We start from the raw sequence: 20,980 nt of genomic DNA, 5'->3' as shown, positions 1-20,980 counted from the left end.
TTTGTGGGGTTGATGTCACCTTTGTGTTGTCTGGTGACATCAAGCCCATAGCTTAGTAATGGAGAGGCATCTATAAAACACCTATCCATTACTAATCCCATAGTTGTATTGTAAATAAAAACACAGCCAGAATAAAGTCTTTTACTAGAAATAAGATTAAACACAGTTTTTCATTTTATTTAAAAATAACAAACACAGTTATACTCACCTAACGCCTAATTATTATTATTATTATTATTATTATTATTATTATTATTATAGCACCATTTATTCCATGGCGCTTTACACATGAAAGTGGCAAATATAGGCAAGTACAATAGACATGAGCAAATCAAGGCAAACGCAAGTACAGAAGCAGAGAGGACCCTGCCCACGAGGGCTCACAGTCTACAAGGGATGGGTGAGGATACACTAGGAGAGGGTAGAGCTGGTCGTGCAGCGGTTCAGCATACTAAGGATCACTGCAGGTTGTAGGCTTGTCGGAATAGGTGGGTCTTCAGGTTCTTTTTGAAGTTTTCCATGGTAGGCGAGAGTCTGATGTGTTGGGGTAGAGAGTTCCAGAGTATGGGGGAAGCACGGAAGAAGTCTTGTATGCATTTGTGGAAAGAAGAGATAAGAGGGGAGTAGAGAAGGAGATCTTGAGAGGAACAAAGGTTGCATGTGGGTAAGTATCAGGAGACCATGTCACAGATGTATGGAGGAGACAGGATATGGATGGCTTTGTATGTCATAGTTTTGAACTGGAGTTTTGAACTCTGAACAATAGGAAGCCAGTGAAGGACTTGGCAGAGAGGAGAGGCTGGGGAAAAATGGGGATACTGGTGGATTGGGCAGGGCAGCAGATTGTAGGATGGATTGGATTGGTGCCAAAGCGCTAGAGGGGAGGCCAGAGAGTAGGAGGTTGCAGTAGTCGAGGCGGGAGATGATAAGGGTGTGCACTAGCGTTTTTGTTGTTTCATGGTCAAAGAATGCACTGATCCATCAAATATTTTTGAGGTTGAACTGGCAAGAGGAGGCAAGGGCTTGAATATGTGGCTTGAAAGAGAGGGCAGAGTCAACAATCACCCCACGGCACCGAGCGTGTGGGACTGGGGAAAGTGAGCAGCCATTGACATTGATGGATAAGTCTTGTGGAGGAGTAGAGTGAGATGGGGGAAAGATGAATTCTGTTTTGTCCATGTTCAGTTTTAGAAAGCGAGTAGAAAAGAAAGCTGAAATAGCAGACAGACATTGTGGGATTTTGGTCAGTAAGGAGGTGATGTCAGGTCCAGATAGGTAGATCTGCATGTCATTGGCGTAGAGATGATACTGCAAGCCATGGGATTCTATGAGCTGTCCCAGGCCAAAGGTGTAGATGGAGAAGAGCAGGGGCCCTAGGACTGAGCCTTGTGGAAAACCGACAGACAGGGGGCGAGGTGAGGAGGTGGTGTGGGAGAGGGAGACACTGAATGTTCGGTCTGTTGAATATGACAAGATCTAGGATAGGGCCAAGTCTGTGATGCTAAGAGATGGGAGAATCTGCAGCAGGTGGGAATGGTCGACAGTGTCAAAGGCAGAAGACAGGTCCAGGAGGAAGACAGAGTAGTGTCGCTGGCTCTTGGTGGTTAATATATATATATATATATATATATATATATATATATATATATAGTAGCATTTCACCCACTACGGGTCTTGGGGAGACACTCTCTTGGCTGCGGTAGTCAAGCACTCAGGCACGGTTTTCCACTTAAAGCAGTCTGTTTGGTTTATTCTCTCCATAAACCATAGCAAGATGAACAAACGATAAACAATCTTACATCAGACAGATGAATTTTCAATGTCCATAGTAGAGCTCCGCTCTCTCTCAGACCTGTAGGCACACAGGCTGTGCCATGTCCAGCACGCAGGCTCTCCAGCCTAAATATGGTCTCTGTGTGCTGTTCAGGACATCTGTCCCCACTTGGAACCGTCCAACACACAGGCCACTCTGCAGTGTCCAGCCAGGACACATGGAAGTCTGTCCACACTTGCAGACTCCCAAACACTCACACCATGTGCTACACACACCTCCTTTACATAGGTGTAACCACACCCAGGTACCTGTCACATGGCCAGTCAGGTGAGCGTGACATCACCACGGGTCCTTAAACACAAAACCATCTTAGGTGTTCAGACACACCTCTTGGGGTGGGTTTGTAGGTGACTGGACCCACCCATCTCTCCAATCACCTGGAAGCCTTCCCAATGTAAACAAATCCCTCAGCAGTAGATCTGCTTGAGCAAAACATACCCAGGCTTCCATCACAGGGCCACCCACCTCTGCGATACATACCGCCCATTAATCACATAACCAGTCGCTATGCCACATATTCCCCCCCTCTGCCTAAAGCCGTGGGGCTTGGCACTTTCTATTACCCGACCAGAGATCCTTCTCAGTCGTCCCTGACAGTCAAACCGTCTGTCAAAGTCAGGACCTGTTACTGAACCCTTTCGTCGGCATTCGTCAACCATTTCCGTCACACACTTTGATAAAGATGACCCCTTGTCATTTCCTCTGCTACAGGATCTCCCGATTAGGTCACTGAGCCCTGAACTAACTGAGGAGTCACTATTTCTAGCTCTTCCATCTGGCAACCTTCGGTTCTCTCTCTGTTGTTGATCTCTCCTATTGTCTTTCTTCGGAGAGCAGCTCTTCCCTTTATCTCTATATCCTCTGTTAGCTTCAGCTTGAGGACTCCCAGTCTTTAGAGAACCTCTTCGTCTCTCTATACCGCGGGTTGAAGGTGGTGGCAATCTGTTTGCCAATTCCTGCAGCTCTATATTGATCTGCTCCCTCTCACGTCTTAGCTGCTCTATCTGTTTCAGGTATGCCACACGATACCCCAGGAGCATTTGGATATTCCCAAGGCTCTCCATGGATCCGACGACAAGGAATCGTCCCATCTTCACCCACGACCTGGGCTCCATTATCAGCCGGAATGCTCACTCTCATAACACCGGACCTATTCACCATCTCTTGCATCACTGTTGTGAACTCTATTTTTGGGCTCCCTCTAGTGGTCACAAGCGGTACTGTGTAGTGTTGTCTTTCTGCAGGTTGGCAGCATCAGCTGGTTCGTTATCCTTGGTTGGTTTCCTATTTAGCTCACCTGGATACTCAGTTCCTTGCCTGCTCCCAATGTATTCAGTGCTCTTCAGATTCCTTGTGACTACCTTGCTCCCAGTCTCTCCAAGACAAGCTAAGTTTTTGTTTGTTTATTTTTTGATTATCAGCATTCATCATGTTTCTTGTCCAGCTTGCTAAAATGTGATTTCCTCGCTTGCTGGTTGCTCTAGGGGACTGAGTTTCTCCCCCCACACCGTTAGTTGGTGCGGGGGTTCTTGAAATCTCAGTGTGGATATTTTGTAAGGGTTTTTTACTGACCGCATAGACCCCTTTTCTATTTTCTGCTATCTAGTATTAGTGGGCCTCATTTGCTGAATCTGCTTTCACCCCTGTGTATGTGCCTTCCTCTTACCTCACCGTTATTATTTGTTGGGGGCTTCTATATCTTTGGGGATTATTTCTCTGGAGGCAAGTGAGGTCTTTCTTTCTCTCTAGGGGTAGTTAGTTCCTCATGCTGGCTCGAGACATCTAGGATTTTAGTCACGTTCACCGGCTACCTCTAGTGTGTTGGATAGGTTCAGATTTGTGGTCAGTCTAGTTTACCACCTCCCTAAAGCTTGTCCTATGTTTTGTTACTTAGCTGGAGTATTTTGTGATCCTCAACCACTAAGGATCATAACAGTAGAGCAGGCCTAAGAGTGTTTAATGCATCGCAGAAGTGGGATAAAAAGAAGACCTGAGTACATTTTTTTTTTCCTCCCGCTTTTCCTTTGCTGCAGTCTGTTTAGCTTCTTTCATCCCCTTGAACTCTGGGTGGTTTTGAGCTCAGCTGCAGACATGAATGTTCAGACTCTGACTTCTAGTGTGGATCATCTTACTGCACGGGTGCAAAGTATTCAGGATTTTGTTATTCATAGCCCTAAGTCAGAACCAAAGATACCCATTCCTGAGTTGTTTTCTGGAGATAGATCTAGGTTTCTAAATTTTAAGAATAATTGTAAGTTATTTCTATCTCTGAGACCTCGTTCCTCTGGTGATTCCGCTCAGCAAGTTAAAATTGTTATCTCCTTGTTGCGTGGCGACCCTCAAGATTGGGCTTTCTCTCTGGCGCCAGGAGATCCTGCATTGCTTAATGTAGATGCATTTTTTTCTGGCTCTTGGACTGCTTTATAAGGAGCCTAATCTTGAGAATCAGGCAGAAAAAGCGTTGCTGGCTATCTCTCAAGGTCAGGATGAAGCAGAGGTGTATTGTCAAAAATTTCGGAAATGGTCGGTGCTTACTCAATGGAATGAGTGTGCCCTGGCTGCAAATTTCAGAGAAGGTCTTTCTGAAGCCGTTAAGAATGTTATGGTGGGGTTTCCCACCCCTACAAGTCTGAGTGATTCTATGGCTTTAGCCATTCAGGTTGATCGGCGTTTGCGGGAGCGCAAATCTGCTCATCCTTTGGCGGTATTTTCTGAACAGAGACCTGAGTCTATGCAATGTGACCGAACTCTGACCAGAATTGAGCGACAAAGTCATAGACGTCAAAATGGGTTGTGCTTTTACTGGGGTGATTCTACTCATGTTATCTCAGCATGCTCTAAACGCTTACAAAAAATCGCTAAACCTGTCACCATTGGTACTATGCAGCCTAAATTTATTTTGTCTGTTACTTTGATTTGTTCTTTGTCGTCCTACCCGGTTATGGCTTTTGTGGATTCGGGTGCTGCCCTGAATCTGATGGATTTGTCATTTGCCAGGCGCTGTGGTTTTGTCCTGGAGCCTTTGGAATTTCCTATTCCTCTGAGGGGAATTGATGCTACGCCATTGGCTGAGAATAAGCCTCAGTATTGGACGCAAATGACCATGTGCATGACTCGCGTACATCAGGAGGTGATTCGCTTTCTTGTTTTGCATAATTTGCATGATGTTGTCGTTTTGGGTCTGCCATGGCTGCAGGCTCATAATCCAGTTTTGGATTGGAAAGTTATGTCTGTGTCAAGTTGGGGTTGTCAGGGAATTCATGGCGATGCTCCGTTGGTGTCTATTGCTTCTTCCACTCCTTCTGAGGTCCCTGAGTTTTTGTCTGACTACCAGGATGTATTTGATGAGCCCAGGTACAGTGCCCTGCCCCCTCATAGGGATTGTGACTGTGCTATAAATATAATTCCTGGTAGTAAATTCCCTAAGGGACGACTTTTTAATCTGTCTATACCAGAGCATGCCGCGATGCGGAGTTATATAAAGGAGTCTTTGGAGAAGAAACATATTCGCCCATCCTCTTCCCCTCTTGGTGCAGGATTTTTTTTTGTGGCCAAGAAGGACGGTTCTTTGAGACCTTGTATAGATTATCATCTTCTGAATAAAATCACAGTCAAATTTCAGTATCCTTTACCATTATTGTCTGATTTGTTTGCTTGGATTAAGGGTGCCAGTTAGTTCACCAAGATAGATCTCCGTGGTGCGTATAACCTTGTGCGCATTAAGCAGGGAGATGAATGGAAAACAGCATTTAATACGCCTGAAGGCCATTTTGAGTACTTGGTGATGCCTTTTGGACTCTCTAATGCTCCTTCTGTGTTTCAGTCCTTCATGCATGACATCTTCCGAGAATATCTGGATAAATTTATGATTGTTTATCTGGATGACATTTTGGTCTTTTCTGATGATTGGGAGTCCCATGTGAAGCAGGTCAGGATGGTGTTTCAGGTCCTGCGTGCTAATGCTTTATTTGTGAAGGGCTCAAAATGCCTCTTCGGAGTACAGAAGGTCTCCTTTTTGGGTTTTATTTTTTCTCCTTCTACTGTGGAGATGGACCCAGTCAAGGTCCAGGCTATTCATGACTGGACTCAGCCCACGTCTGTTAAGAGTCTTCAGAAGTTCTTGGGTTTTGCTAATTTTTACCGTCGTTTCATCGCTAATTTTTGTAGCGTGGTTAAACCTTTGACGGATTTGACCAAGAAGGGTTCTGATGTGACTAATTGGTCTCCTGCGGCCGTGGAGGCCTTTCGGGAGCTGAAGCACCGGTTTTCTTCAGCTCCAGTCTTATGTCAGCCAGATGTCTCTCTCCCCTTCCAGGTCGAGGTTGATGCTTCTGAGATTGGAGCAGGGGCTGTTTTGTCGCAGAGAAGCTCTGATGGCTCTGTGATGAAGCCATGTGCTTTCTTTTCAAGAAAGTTTTCGCCTGCCGAGCGGAATTATGATGTTGGTAATCGGGAGTTGTTGGCTATGAAGTGGGCATTTGAGGAGTGGCGACATTGGCTCGAAGGAGCTAAACATCGTGTGGTGGTCTTGACTGATCACAAAAATCTTATTTACCTTGAATCTGCCAAGCGCCTGAATCCTAGACAGGCTCGTTGGTCGTTGTTTTTCTCCCGTTTCAACTTCGTGGTCTCATACCTGCCTGGTTCAAAGAACGTGAAAGCTGATGCACTTTCTAGGAGTTTTGTGCCTGACTCTCCGGGAGTTTCTGAGCCGGCTGGTATTCTCAGAGAGGGAGTGATTTTGTCTGCCATTTCCCCAGATTTGCGACGAGTGCTGCAGAAATTTCAGGCGGATAGACCTGACCGTTGTCCACCAGAGAGACTGTTTGTCCCGGATAGATGGACCAGCAGAGTTATTTCCGAGGTTCATTCTTCGGTGTTGGCGGGTCATCCTGGGATTTTTGGTACCAGAGATTTGGTGGCTAGGTCCTTCTGGTGGCCTTCCTTGTCGCGGGATGTGCGTTCCTTTGTGCAGTCTTGTGGGATTTGTGCTCGGGCTAAGCCTTGCTGTTCTCGTGCCAGCGGTTTGCTTTTGCCTTTGCCTATTCCGAAAAGGCCTTGGACGCACATTTCCATGGATTTTATTTCGGATCTTCCAGTATCTCAGAAAATGTCTGTCATCTGGGTGGTGTGTGATCGTTTTTCCAAGATGGTCCATTTGGTGCCCTTGCCTAAGTTGCCTTCTTCCTCCGATTTGGTTCCTCTATTTTTTCAGAATGTGGTTCGCTTGCACGGCATTCCTGAAAATATTGTGTCTGATAGAGGATCCCAGTTTGTGTCCAGGTTTTGGCGGACTTTTTGTGCTAAGATAAGCATTGATTTGTCTTTTTCGTCGGCCTTCCATCCTCAGACTAATGGCCAAACCGAGCGAACTAATCAGACGTTGGAAACTTATTTGAGATGTTTTGTTTCTGCTGATCAGGATGATTGGGTGACTTTTTTGCCATTGGCCGAGTTTGCCCTTAATAATCGGGCTAGTTCTGCTACTTTGGTTTCGCCTTTTTTCTGCAATTCTGGTTTCCATCCTCGTTTTTCCTCGGATCAGGTTGAGTCTTCTGACTGTCCTGGGGTGGATTCTGTGGTGGATAGGTTGCAGCAGATTTGGAACCATGTGGTGGACAATTTGAGGTTGTCACAGGAGAAGGCTCAGCGCTTTGCCAACCGCCGCCGCGGTGTGGGTCCCCGACTTCGTGTTGGGGATTTAGTGTGGCTGTCTTCTCGGTATGTTCCTATGAAGGTCTCCTCTCCTAAATTCAAGCCTCGCTTCATCGGTCCTTATAAGATCTTGGAAATCCTTAACCCGGTGTCTTTTCGTTTGGATCTCCCAGCATCGTTTGCCATTTATAATGTGTTCCATAGGTCTTTGTTGCGGAGGTATGTGGTACCTGTGGTTCCTTCTGTTGAGCCTCCTGCTCCGGTGCTGGTCGAGGGCGAATTGGAGTACTGTCATGATCTCAATGGCAAGAGAACATAGCATAAGCATATATAGGAACTAGCTCTTGGAAGATGGGAACTGAGCTGACCATGAACTAAACCTAACGCACAACTAGCAGTGGCCGGGTAGCATGCCTACGTTGATTCTAGATGCCCAGCACCAGCCGGAGGACTAAATAAAGCTAGCAGAGGAAAATATTAGTCCTAGCTCACTTCTAGAGAAATACCCCGAAAGGAGACAGAGGCCCCCCACATGTATTGGCCGTGAGTTGAGATGAAATAACAAACGTAGTATGAAAATAGGTTTAGCAAATTTGAGGTCCACTTACTACATAGCAGAAGACAGAAAGGACACTTTCATGGTCAGCTGAAAACCCTATCAAAAACACCATCCAGAAATTACTTTAAAACTCTGGCATTAACTCATAACACCAGAGTGGCAATTCCTGTTCACAAGAGCTTTCCAGACACAGTAACGAAACTACAGCTGTGAACTGGAACAAAAATGCAAAAACAAACATGGACAAGAGTCCAACTTATCTAGTAGTTGTCTAGGAGCAGGAACAAGCACAGAGAGGCTTCTGATAACATTGTTGACCGGCAAGCAACTAACAGAGCAGCAAGGTTATATAGCGACTCCCACATCTTGATGGGAACAGGTGAACAGAGAAGATGAAGACACCAGTTCAATTCCACCAGTAGCCACCGGGGGAGCCCAGAATCCAAATTCACAACAGTACCCCCCCCTCAAGGAGGGGGCACCGAACCCTCACCAGAACCACCAGGGCGATCAGGATGGGCCCTATGAAAGGCACGAACCAGATCGGAGGCATGAACATCAGATGCATTCACCCAAGAATTATCCTCCTGGCCGTATCCCTTCCACTTGACCAGATACTGGAGTCTCCGTCTGGAAACACGAGAGTCTAAGATTTTCTCCACAACGTACTCCAACTCACCCTCAACCAACACCGGAGCAGGAGGCTCAACGGAAGGCACAACCGGTACCTCATACCTGCGCAATAATGACCGATGAAAAACGTTATGAATAGAAAAGGATGCAGGGAGGTCCAAACGGAAGGAAACAGGGTTAAGAATCTCCAATATCTTATACGGGCCGATAAACCGAGGCTTAAACTTAGGAGAAGAGACCCTCATAGGGACAAAACGAGAAGACAACCACACCAAATCCCCAACAGAAAGCCGAGGACCAACACGACGGTGGCGGTTGGCAAAAAGCTGAGTCTTCTCCTGGGACAACCTCAAATTGTCCACCACCTGCCCCCAGATCTGATGCAATCTCTCCACCACAGCATCCACTCCAGGACAATCCGAAGATTCCACCTGACCAGAGGAAAATCGAGGATGAAACCCCGAATTACAGAAAAACGGGGACACCAAAGTGGCAGAGCTGGCCCGATTATTGAGAGCGAACTCCGCCAATGGCAAAAAAGCAACCCAATCATCCTGGTCAGCAGACACAAAACACCTCAGATATGTCTCCAGGGTCTGATTAATCCGCTCGGTCTGGCCATTCGTCTGAGGATGGAAAGCGGACGAAAAAGATAAATCTATGCCCATCCTAGCACAGAATGCCCGCCAAAATCTAGACACGAATTGGGTCCCTCTGTCAGAAACGATATTCTCAGGAATACCATGCAAACGAACAACATTTTGAAAAAACAGAGGAACCAACTCGGAAGAAGAAGGTAACTTGGGCAGAGGAACCAAATGGACCATCTTAGAAAAACGGTCACACACCACCCAGATGACAGACATCTTCTGAGAAACAGGCAGATCTGAAATAAAATCCATCGAGATGTGCGTCCAAGGCCTCTTAGGAATAGGCAAGGGCAACAATAATCCACTAGCCCGAGAACAACAAGGCTTGGCCCGAGCACAAACGTCACAAGACTGCACAAAGCCTCGCACATCTCGTGACAGGGAAGGCCACCAGAAGGACCTTGCCACCAAATCCCTGGTACCAAAAATGCCAGGATGACCTGCCAACGCAGAAGAATGAACCTCAGAGATGACTCTACTGGTCCAATCATCAGGAACAAACAGTTTATCAGGTGGGCAACGATCAGGTCTATCCGCCTGAAACTCCTGCAAGGCCCGCCGCAGGTCTGGAGAAACGGCTGACAATACCACTCCATCCTTAAGGATACCTGTGGGCTCAGAGTTACCAGGCGAGTCAGGCTCAAAACTCCTAGAAAGGGCATCCGCCTTAACATTCTTAGAACCCGGTAGGTATGACACCACAAAATTAAACCGAGAGAAAAATAATGACCAGCGCGCCTGTCTAGGATTCAGGCGCCTGGCGGTCTCAAGATAAATCAAATTTTTGTGGTCAGTCAATACCACCACCTGATGTCTGGCCCCCTCAAGCCAATGGCGCCACTCCTCAAAAGCCCACTTCATGGCCAAAAGCTCCCGATTCCCAACATCATAATTCCGCTCAGCGGGCGAAAATTTACGGGAAAAGAAGGCACAAGGCCTCATCACGGAGCAGTCAGAACTTTTCTGCGACAACACTGCCCCAGCTCCGATCTCAGAAGCGTCGACCTCAACCTGAAAAGGTAGAGCAACATCAGGCTGACGCAACACAGGGGCAGAGGAAAAACGGCGCTTAAGCTCCCGAAAGGCCTCCACAGCATCAGGGGACCAATCAGCAACATCAGCACCCTTCTTAGTCAAATCGGTCAATGGCTTAGCAATATCCGAAAAACCAGCAATAAATCGACGATAAAAGTTAGCAAAGCCCAAAAATTTCTGAAGACTCTTAAGAGAAGAGGGCTGCGTCCAATCACAAATAGCTTGAACCTTGACAGGATCCATTTCAATGGAAGAGGGGGAAAAAATATATCCCAAAAAGGAAATACTCTGTACCCCAAAAACACACTTAGAACCCTTCACACACAAAGAATTAGACCGCAAAACCTGAAAAACCCTCCTGACTTGCTGGACATGAGAGTCCCAGTCATCCGAAAAAATCAGAATATCATCCAGATACACAATCATAAATTTATCCAAATAATCGCGAAAAATATCATGCATAAAGGACTGGAAAACTGACGGAGCATTAGAAAGACCAAAAGGCATCACTAAATACTCAAAGTGGCCCTCGGGCGTATTAAATGCGGTTTTCCACTCATCCCCCTGCCTGATTCGCACCAAATTATACGCCCCACGAAGGTCAATCTTAGAGAACCACTTGGCCCCCTTTATGCGAGCAAACAAATCAGTCAGCAACGGCAATGGGTATTGATATTTAACAGTGATTTTATTCAAAAGCCGATAATCAATACATGGTCTCAAAGAGCCGTCTTTTTTTGACACAAAGAAAAAACCGGCTCCTAAGGGAGATGACGATGGACGAATATGTCCCTTTTCCAAGGACTCCTTTATATATTCTCGCATAGCAGCATGTTCAGGCACAGACAGATTAAATAAACGACCCTTTGGGTATTTACTACCCGGGATTAAATCTATGGCACAATCGCACTCTCGGTGCGGAGGTAACGAACCAAGCTTGGATTCTTCAAAGACGTCACGATAGTCAGACAGGAACTCAGGAATTTCAGAGGGAATGGATGATGAAATGGAAACCACAGGTACATCCCCATGAGCCCCCTTACATCCCCAGCTCAACACAGACATAGCTCTCCAGTCGAGGACTGGGTTGTGAGATTGCAGCCAAGGCAATCCTAGCACCAAATCATCATGTAGATTATACAGCACCAGAAAGCGAATAATCTCCTGGTGATCCGGATTAATACGCATAGTTACTTGTGTCCAGTATTGTGGTTTATTATTAGCCAATGGGGTGGAGTCAATCCCCTTCAGAGGAATAGGAGTCTCCAAAGGCTCTAAATCATACCCACAGCGTTTGGCAAAGGACCAATCCATAAGACTCAAAGCGGCGCCAGAGTCGACATAGGCGTCCGTGGTAATAGATGACAAAGAGCAAATCAGGGTCACAGATAGAATAAATTTAGACGGTAAGGTGCAAATGGAAACAGATTTACCAAGCTTTTTAGTGCGCTTAGAGCATGCTGATATAACATGAGTAGAATCACCACAATAGAAACACAACCCATTTTTCCGTCTAAAATTCTGCCGCTCGCTTCGGGACAGAATTCTATCACACTGCATACTCTCTGGCGACTTCTCAGTGGACACCGCCAGATGGTGCACTGGTTTGCGCTCCCGCAAACGCCTATCGATCTGAATAGCCATTGTCATGGACTCATTCAGACCCGCAGGCACAGGGAACCCCACCATAACATCCTTAATGGCATCAGAGAGACCCTCTCTGAAAGTCGCCGCCAGGGCGCACTCATTCCACTGAGTAAGCACAGACCATTTACGGAATCCTTGGCAGTAAATTTCCGCTTCATCTTGCCCCTGAGATAGGGACATCAAAGTTTTTTCTGCCTGAAGCTCCAAATGAGGTTCGTCATAAAGCAACCCCAAGGCCAGAAAAAACGCATCCACATTGAGCAACGCAGGATCCCCTGGTGTCAATGAAAAAGCCCAGTCTTGAGGGTCGCCCCGGAGCAAGGAAATCACAATCCTGACCTGCTGTGCAGGGTCTCCGGCAGAGCGAGATTTCAGGGACAAAAATAATTTGCAATTATTTCGAAAATTCTGAAACCCGGATCTGTTCCCCGAGAAAAATTCCGGCAAAGGAATTCTCGGCTCAGATACAGGTGCATGACAAACAAAATCCTGCAAATTCTGCACCTTCGTGGCGAGATTATTCAAACCTGCAGTTACACTCTGAAGATCCATTACAAACAGGTGGACACAGAGCCATTCAAGGGTTAAGAGGAGGTAAGAAGCAGCTAGACAGCAATTAAGGGCTAGGCAGCAAAACTCTGAGGGGAAAAAAAAAAAAAAAAATTTCCCTTCAACACTTCTTTTTCTCCTGCTTCAGCCCAAACAATTAACACTTTGAAGTCCGGTCAAACTGTCATGATCTCAATGGCAAGAGAACATAGCATAAGCATATATAGGAACTAGCTCTTGGAAGATGGGAACTGAGCTGACCATGAACTAAACCTAACGCACAACTAGCAGTGGCCGGGTAGCATGCCTACGTTGATTCTAGATGCCCAGCACCAGCCGGAGGACTAAATAAAGCTAGCAGAGGAAAATATTAGTCCTAGCTCACCTCTAGAGAAATACCCCGAAAGGAGACAGAGGCCCCCCACATGTATTGGCGGTGAGTTGAGATGAAATAACAAACGTAGTATGAAAATAGGTTTAGCAAATTTGAGGTCCACTTACTACATAGCAGAAGACAGAAAGGACACTTTCATGGTCAGCTGAAAACCCTATCAAAAACACCATCCAGAAATTACTTTAAAACTCTGGCATTAACTCATAACACCAGAGTGGCAATTCCTGTTCACAAGAGCTTTCCAGACACAGTAACGAAACTACAGCTGTGAACTGGAACAAAAATGCAAAAACAAACATGGACAAGAGTCCAACTTATCTAGTAGTTGTCTAGGAGCAGGAACAAGCACAGAGAGGCTTCTGATAACATTGTTGACCGGCAAGCAACTAACAGAGCAGCAAGGTTATATAGCGACTCCCACATCTTGATGGGAACAGGTGAACAGAGAAGATGAAGACACCAGTTCAATTCCACCAGTAGCCACCGGGGGAGCCCAGAATCCAAATTCACAACAGAGTACGTGGTGGAGAAGATTTTGGATTCTCGTATCTCTAGACGGAGGCTTCAGTATTTGGTTAAGTTGAAGAGCTATGGTCAGGAGGATAATTCCTGGGTTGTCGCCTCTGATGTTCATGCGGTCGATTTGGTTCGTGCCTTCCACGCGGCTCATCCTGATCGCCCTGGGGGTCTTGATGAGGGTTCGGTGACCCCTCCTCAAGGGGGGGGGTACTGTTGTGAACTCTATTTTTGGGCTCCCTCTAGTGGTCACAAGCGGTACTGTGTAGTGTTGTCTTTCTGCAGGTTGGCAGCATCAGCTGGTTCGTTATCCTTGGTTGGTTTCCTATTTAGCTCACCTGGATACTCAGTTCCTTGCCTGCTCCCAATGTATTCAGTGCTCTTCAGATTCCTTGTGACTACCTTGCTCCCAGTCTCTCCAAGACAAGCTAAGTTTTTGTTTGTTTATTTTTTGATTATCAGCATTCATCATGTTTCTTGTCCAGCTTGCTAAAATGTGATTTCCTCGCTTGCTGGTTGCTCTAGGGGACTGAGTTTCTCCCCCCACACCGTTAGTTGGTGCGGGGGTTCTTGAAATCTCAGTGTGGATATTTTGTAAGGGTTTTTTACTGACCGCATAGACCCCTTTTCTATTTTATGCTATCTAGTATTAGTGGGCCTCATTTGCTGAATCTGCTTTCACCCCTGTGTATGTGCCTTCCTCTTACCTCACCGTTATTATTTGTTGGGGGCTTCTATATCTTTGGGGATTATTTATCTGGAGGCAAGTGAGGTCTTTCTTTCTCTCTAGGGGTAGTTAGTTCCTCAGGCTGGCTCGAGACGTCTAGGATTTTAGTCACATTCACCGGCTACCTCTAGTGTGTTGGATAGGTTTAGATTTGTGGTCAGTCTAGTTTACCACCTCCCTAAAGTTTGTCCTATGTTTTGTTACTTAGCTGGAGTATTTTGTGATCCTCAACCACTAAGGATCATAACACATCACCTTGCTAAATCTTCCGATGACTTTCCCCACCAGAACTCTGGGCACTTGCACGACATCTTCTACAATACCAAACCGACTTTGAGCTTCTCTTGCTAGCTCCAGACGTCGAGCGGCTTCCTTATTCTTCAACATGATGATTTGTTTTGTGCGGAGGCATTGTAGATGTATCTCTCTCAGGACAGCCACCCGCTTCACTGTGACTTCCCTAGTCAACAGTATGACCAGTTGATGAGTCTCAGGTGCCCAGTGCACCCTACACGCTTCGACCGCCTTTATAAATGCTTCATGCACCTCCTCACTGGCACATGCTTCTTGCATGTCTTCGGGTACGTCTATTACGCACTTGAAGATCGAAGTCTCACCTTCTTGGTCATATCGTTGGACCTCCTCGTCCTTAGCGTCAGCGCAGTTTTCCAAGACCTCAATGTCCTTTGTTTGGCCATCTGGGTGGCACTTCCCTTGCTGGATTTCTTCTTCCGTGGAGGCCCCTTCTTTGGTCAGCCTCTCCAGTTCACTCTCATTCATAGCGATCAGATCGGGAGAGCGCAACAGTTTGATTTCCCGGTCATCCGTGGATTTCTGGAGCTGTTGATTAGTCTCCTTTATCTTGAGCTCTCGGAGAACTTTATCTTGCTCTTCTACCAAGCAGTGATGCTCATCCTCTTTCTGGAGAAGCTCCTGCTGATTCTTCTCTTGGGCCTCTCTGAACACCTTCATATCTTTCAGTATGGCCTTGTTCATGCTTTGACACGCTGATAGGTGACCTCTGAGCTCAGAGACTTCCTTCTCTAGGTCACCCACTCTGTGCTCAATTGCTTGCCTCAGGACCCTTTCTTGTTCGACTGTTTCTTTAAGCAGCTCTATGTTATGGTCCTGCTTTCTTATGGCTAGCACATGTCGCACCACCAGTTCTTTAATTAAACTTTCAGATGGGGTCTCTGGCCCACTCACACTCTGCCTCTTCAGGGTTCCACGTGTTTCTGCACCCACATCTATGGTCTCTGCAGGGCTCTCTGTCTGTTTACTCTTAGATACCTCTTGACTCTTGGTAACTTCAGAGTTCTCCATCTTTTCAGCATCAGGTACTCTGGAGCCTTCGTCATACTGAGCCACTTCACTCTTTCCGGGCATTGCAGATGTGGGTCTACTACAGGTCTGTTCTAACCCCAGCCCGTCACTAACTACCTCAGTGCTAGGGTTTGTCAGAGATAAAGTAACCCCCTCATCAGGGACGATAACGTGATCTGCACGTGACCCCGTCTTTCTGCGGCCCCCACGACGAGATGAAGATGTGTCATTTTTACTTGGCTCCCCCTTACTGCACTCTTTTCCCCTTGCGTTTGAGTCAAAGTCTGAATAGGAGTCACCCCCTCTCACCCTGTCATCCTGGAACAACAAGTCCCCACTTAAACAGGTGTCAGACCCACACTTTCTTCCAGTCACCCGTAATTCTGGACTATTGACATTAGGTGGCGATACTTCCTCTTTACACATCCCATTAACAGGAATCCCCACAGCCTGCTGCTGTAGTGGGGCTTCAATATGACCATTCCGTCTCTCCTCTGAACAACCCCACACTGTGTCAACTTCCCATATGTCTTCAAAGATCACAAAGTCCCGCCGGCCCCTCTCAAAGGGGTACAACAAGTCTGGTGTTATACTGCCATCTTGGCACTTTACATTTTTGGACATATCAATGATCACTCTGTCCACAGTATAGTCAACAGTGACCCCATGAATGCAGCGAATATTGACCTTTTTCTCGGTTAGACAGAAGACGAGAGGAGTTCCTGTCAGAGTCACCTGACTCTTTGAGTCCAGCAGTCCAGATACTCCTTCACGGTGTAACATAACAGTACACACCTGCGGCCTGCCATCAAACAGGAAGTCTATGCCACACTCGGAATACGCAAAACACAAACACTGCTGTTCCCCAGACATGTCTACTGAGGTAAGCAATGCCACCCCTTTTGAAAGCCCCACCCCTTTTTGGGTCACTATCCCCTTTTTGGACTCCGCCCCTTTTAGGGCCACCACCCCCTTTAGGGACTCCACCCCCTTTTGGGCAACTACCCCCTTTTGGGACACCGCCCCCTTTTTGGGACGCCCGGCCCCTTTTTGGCCAACCATAATTATTTGCGTCACCGCTCTGTTTTTGGGACTCCACCCTCTTTAGGGACACCACCCCACTCTAGGGTACACCACCCCACTCTAGGGTACACCCCTTGGACTTCCCCACGGTACTCTCAAGCCCCAACAGTTCCACAGTATATGTCTCTTTAAGTTGGCACTGGCCCTTTAAGAGTCTGCACGACCTGGTCCAGCAATGTCTTTTCCGACACCTCACCAGTTCCTACTGGTGCTATCACAGCTCCCGCTGCAGACACAAACCACCGGCACCTCCGGCTGCCGATCACAAGCTGCTGCTGCTGCCACCGCAACTCCGGCTGCTGCAGAACCTCTTGCTGCAACTGTACTGCACGTAACCACTGCAGACTTCGTGGACCCGCCGATCCACAGCAAACTTCGTAACCCCACCGAGTTACCGCCAGACGCCTTCAATCTTCATGGCCCCGCCGAGCCACAGCAAGTTGATCAGAGAAGAAAGAAAAAAAAAAGAAATACATGGACTCGCCGGTCCACAGCAAACACCTGCACACGTGCTTTATAGGAAAAACAGTCTCTCACTGACCCCGGTCAGCACAGGACAGACTCCTGTCTGTTACACACCCGGCTTTACAGCCCAAACACAGTTTCTCACTGTCCCCGGTCAGTATCACATGGACTCCTGTCCGTTACCTGTTGGTGCCGGCCACACAGGTTCCTGGAACCCTCTTCTCCTCGAAGGTATCCCACAAACAACAATTCTCACTGACCCCGGTCAGAATAGCACAGACTCCTGTCTGTTACCTGCCGGCCACACAGGTTCCCAGATCCCTCTTCTCCTCAGAGGTATCCCATAAACAGCAGTTCTCACTGACCCCGGTCAGTATTTATTCACGGTTGTCAAGACCGTCCACTCTTCTGGCTCAGACCAGCCAGCGCTGCAACATGTGCTCCTTGGATCGTTGCCCACATTCAAAACACCAATTGTAGCATTTCACCCACAACGGGTCTTGGGGAGACACTCTCTTGGCTGCGGTAGTCAAGCACTCAGGCACGGTTTTCCACTTAAAGGGAACCTATCACCCCGTTTTTTTCGGTATGAGATAAAAATACTGTTAAATAGGGCCTGAGCTGTGCATTACAATAGTGTAGTTTGTGGACCCCGATTCCCCACCTATGCTGCCGAAATACGTTACCAAAGTAGTCGTTTTCGCCTGTCAATCAGGCTGGTCAGGTCGGATGGGCGTGGTTTCTTCCCCCAGATATTGCGTAGTTTTCCGTTGGTGGCGTAGTGGTGTGCGCATGTCCAAGGTCCCGAATCCTGCACAGGGGTGTGAAAATAGCAGCGATGTCCGTTATTCCATTAGTGGTCGGTGGGCGCGGCCATCTTCCTTTGGCCGCGCGTGCGCAGAAGCGGCGCTCTGCTGGCCGCGGCTTCAGGAAAATGGCCGCGGGATGCCGCGCGTGCGCAGATGGATATCGCGGCGGCCATTTTCCTGAAGCCGCGGCCAGCAGAGCGCCGCTTCTGCGCACGCGCGGCCAAAGGAAGATGGCCGCGCCCACCGACCACTAATGGAATAACGGACATCGCTGCTATTTTCACACCCCTGTGCAGGATTCGGGACCTTGGGCATGCGCACACCACTACGCCACCAACGGAAAACTACGCAATATCTGGGGGAAGAAACCACGCCCATCCGACCTGACCAGCCTGATTGACAGGCGAAAACGACTACTTTGGTAACGTATTTCGGCAGCATAGGTGGGGAATCGGGGTCCACAAACTACACTATTGTAATGCACAGCTCAGGCCCTATTTAACAGTATTTTTATCTCATACCGAAAAAAACGGGGTGATAGGTTCCCTTTAAAGCAGTCTGTTTGGTTTATTCTCTCCATAAACCATAGAAAGATGAACAAACGATAAACAATCTTACATCAGACAGATGAATCCTCAAAGTCCACAGTAGAGCTCTGCGCTCTCTCAGACCTGTAGGCACACAGGCTGTGCCATGTCCAGCACGCAGGCTCTCCAGCCTAAATATGGTCTCTGTGTGCTGTTCAGGATGTCTGTCCCCACTTGGAACCGTCCAACACACAGGCCACTCTGCAGTGTCCAGCCAGGACACATGGAAGTCTGTCCACACTTGCAGACTCCCAAACACTCACACCATGTGCTACACACACCTCCTTTACATAGGTGTAACCACACCCAGGTACCTGTCACATGGCCAGTCAGGTGAGCATGACATCACCACGGGTCCTTAAACACAAAACCATCTTAGGTGTTCAGACATACCTCTTGGGGTGGGTTTGTAGGTGACTGGACCCACCCATCTCTCCAATCACCTGGAAGCCTTCCCAATGTAAACAAATCCCTCAGCAGTAGATCTGCTTGAGCAAAACATACCCAGGCTTCCATCACAGGGCCACCCACCTCTGCGATACATACCGCCCATTAATCACATGACCAGTCGCTATGCCACAATATATATATATATATATATATATATATATATATATATATATACATACAGGTGTTGGACCAAATAATGGAAACACCTAACGTTTTGGCATCATAATCTTCGAACATGTGATGAACATGCAAACCGTCACATATGGTAATGTTTTGTAGTTGATTATTTGTGTTGTGTGATATGTGTAAGTAAATTAACTGTTTGTTTTGCATAATTGTAAGAACATTGATGGGAACCTGATACCAATGGCAGACCTCTCGGATTTTCAAAGAGGCCAAATTGTTGGTGCTAGTATGGCAGGCGCTAGTGTAACAGAAAGTGCCCGAATGCTTGGTGTGTCAAGAGGTACTGTCTCCAAAGTAATGACTGTGTTTGAAAGAGAAGGAAAAACCGCAGCAAAGCACAGGTCCAGCCAAAAGTCAAAGTTGACTGAGAGAGACCGTCGGATTCTAAAGCGAATTGTGAGAGAGGATCGCAAGACCACGGCTCCGAAAATCACTGCTGAGCTCAATGAACACCTACAGAACACAGTTTCCACGAAAACTGTTCGTCGGGAGCTGCACAAATCTGGATTCCACGGAAGAGCTGCAATTAGAAAACCGCTATTTCCGACCTCCGGCCGACTGTACGTTTGGAGACAGCCGATAGAAGCATTCCATGCAGACTGCCTTTTCCCAACCGTAAAACATGGCGGAGGTTCTATGATGATCTGGGGTGCTATTTCGTGGAGATCTGCCGGGCCAATGATATCCCTTCATGGAAGAATTAACAGTCGAGATTATTTAGGCATTTTGGGCGACCAAGTGCACCCAATGGTTCAAGCACTGTTCCCGGAGGGGAACGCCATCTTTCAGGATGATATTGCACCAATTCATACAGCTAGAATCGTTAAAGCATGGCACGAGAATCATTCTAATGAAGTTGAGCATCTCATCTGGCCCCCACAATCCCCAGACCTCAACATTATTGAGCATTTATGGTCGATTTTAGAGATTCAAGTTAGACGTCGATTTCCGCCACCATCATCGCTCAAAGAACTGGAGGGTGTTTTAACTGCAGAAAGGGCTAAAATTCCTTTGGAAAGAATTCACACCTTGTATGAATCCATACCTCGGAGAATTGAGGCTGTAATCGCCGCAAAAGCTGGACCTACACCATATTAAACTAACTTTTGTTGATGCTTCCAGGTGTTTCCATTATTTTGTCTAACCCCTGTATATATATATATATATATATATATACACTCACCGGCCACTTTATTAGGTACACCATGCTAGTAACGGGTTGGACCCCCTTTTGCCTTCAGAACTGCCTCAATTCTTCGTGGCATAGATTCAACAAGGTGCTGGAAGCATTCCTCAGAGATTTTGGTCCATATTGACATGATGGCATCACACAGTTGCCGCAGATTTGTCGGCTGCACATCCCAAAGATGCTCCATACAAGGCAGGATGGATCCATGCTTTCATGTTGTTTACGCCAAATTCTGACCCTACCATCCGAATGTTGCAGCAGAAATCGAGACTCATCAGACGAAGCAACGTTTTTCCAATCTTCTACTGTCCAATTTCGATGAGCTTGTACAAATTGTAGCCTCAGTTTCCTGTTCTTAGCTGAAAGGAGTGGTACCCGGTGTGGTCTTCTGCTGCTGTAGCCCATCTGCCTCAAAGTTTGACGCACTGTGCGTTCAGAGATGCTCTTAGGCCTACCTTGGTTGTAACGGGTGGCGATTTGAGTCACTGTTGCCTTTCTATCAGCTCGAACCAGTCTGCCCATTCTCCTCTGACCTCTGGCATCAACAAGGCATTTCCGCCCACAGAACTGCCGCTCACTGGATTTTTTTTCTTTTTCGGACCATTCTCTGTAAACCCTAGAGATGGTTGTGCGTGAAAATCCCAGTAGATCAGCAGTTTCTGAAATACTCAGACCAGCCCTTCTGGCAC

This window comes from Ranitomeya variabilis, chromosome 5 (genome assembly GCF_051348905.1).
Source record: "Ranitomeya variabilis isolate aRanVar5 chromosome 5, aRanVar5.hap1, whole genome shotgun sequence".
Taxonomy (NCBI): domain Eukaryota; kingdom Metazoa; phylum Chordata; class Amphibia; order Anura; family Dendrobatidae; genus Ranitomeya; species Ranitomeya variabilis.
The sequence above is the reverse complement of the archived record's forward strand: the minus strand, read 5'-3'. Positions refer to the sequence as shown.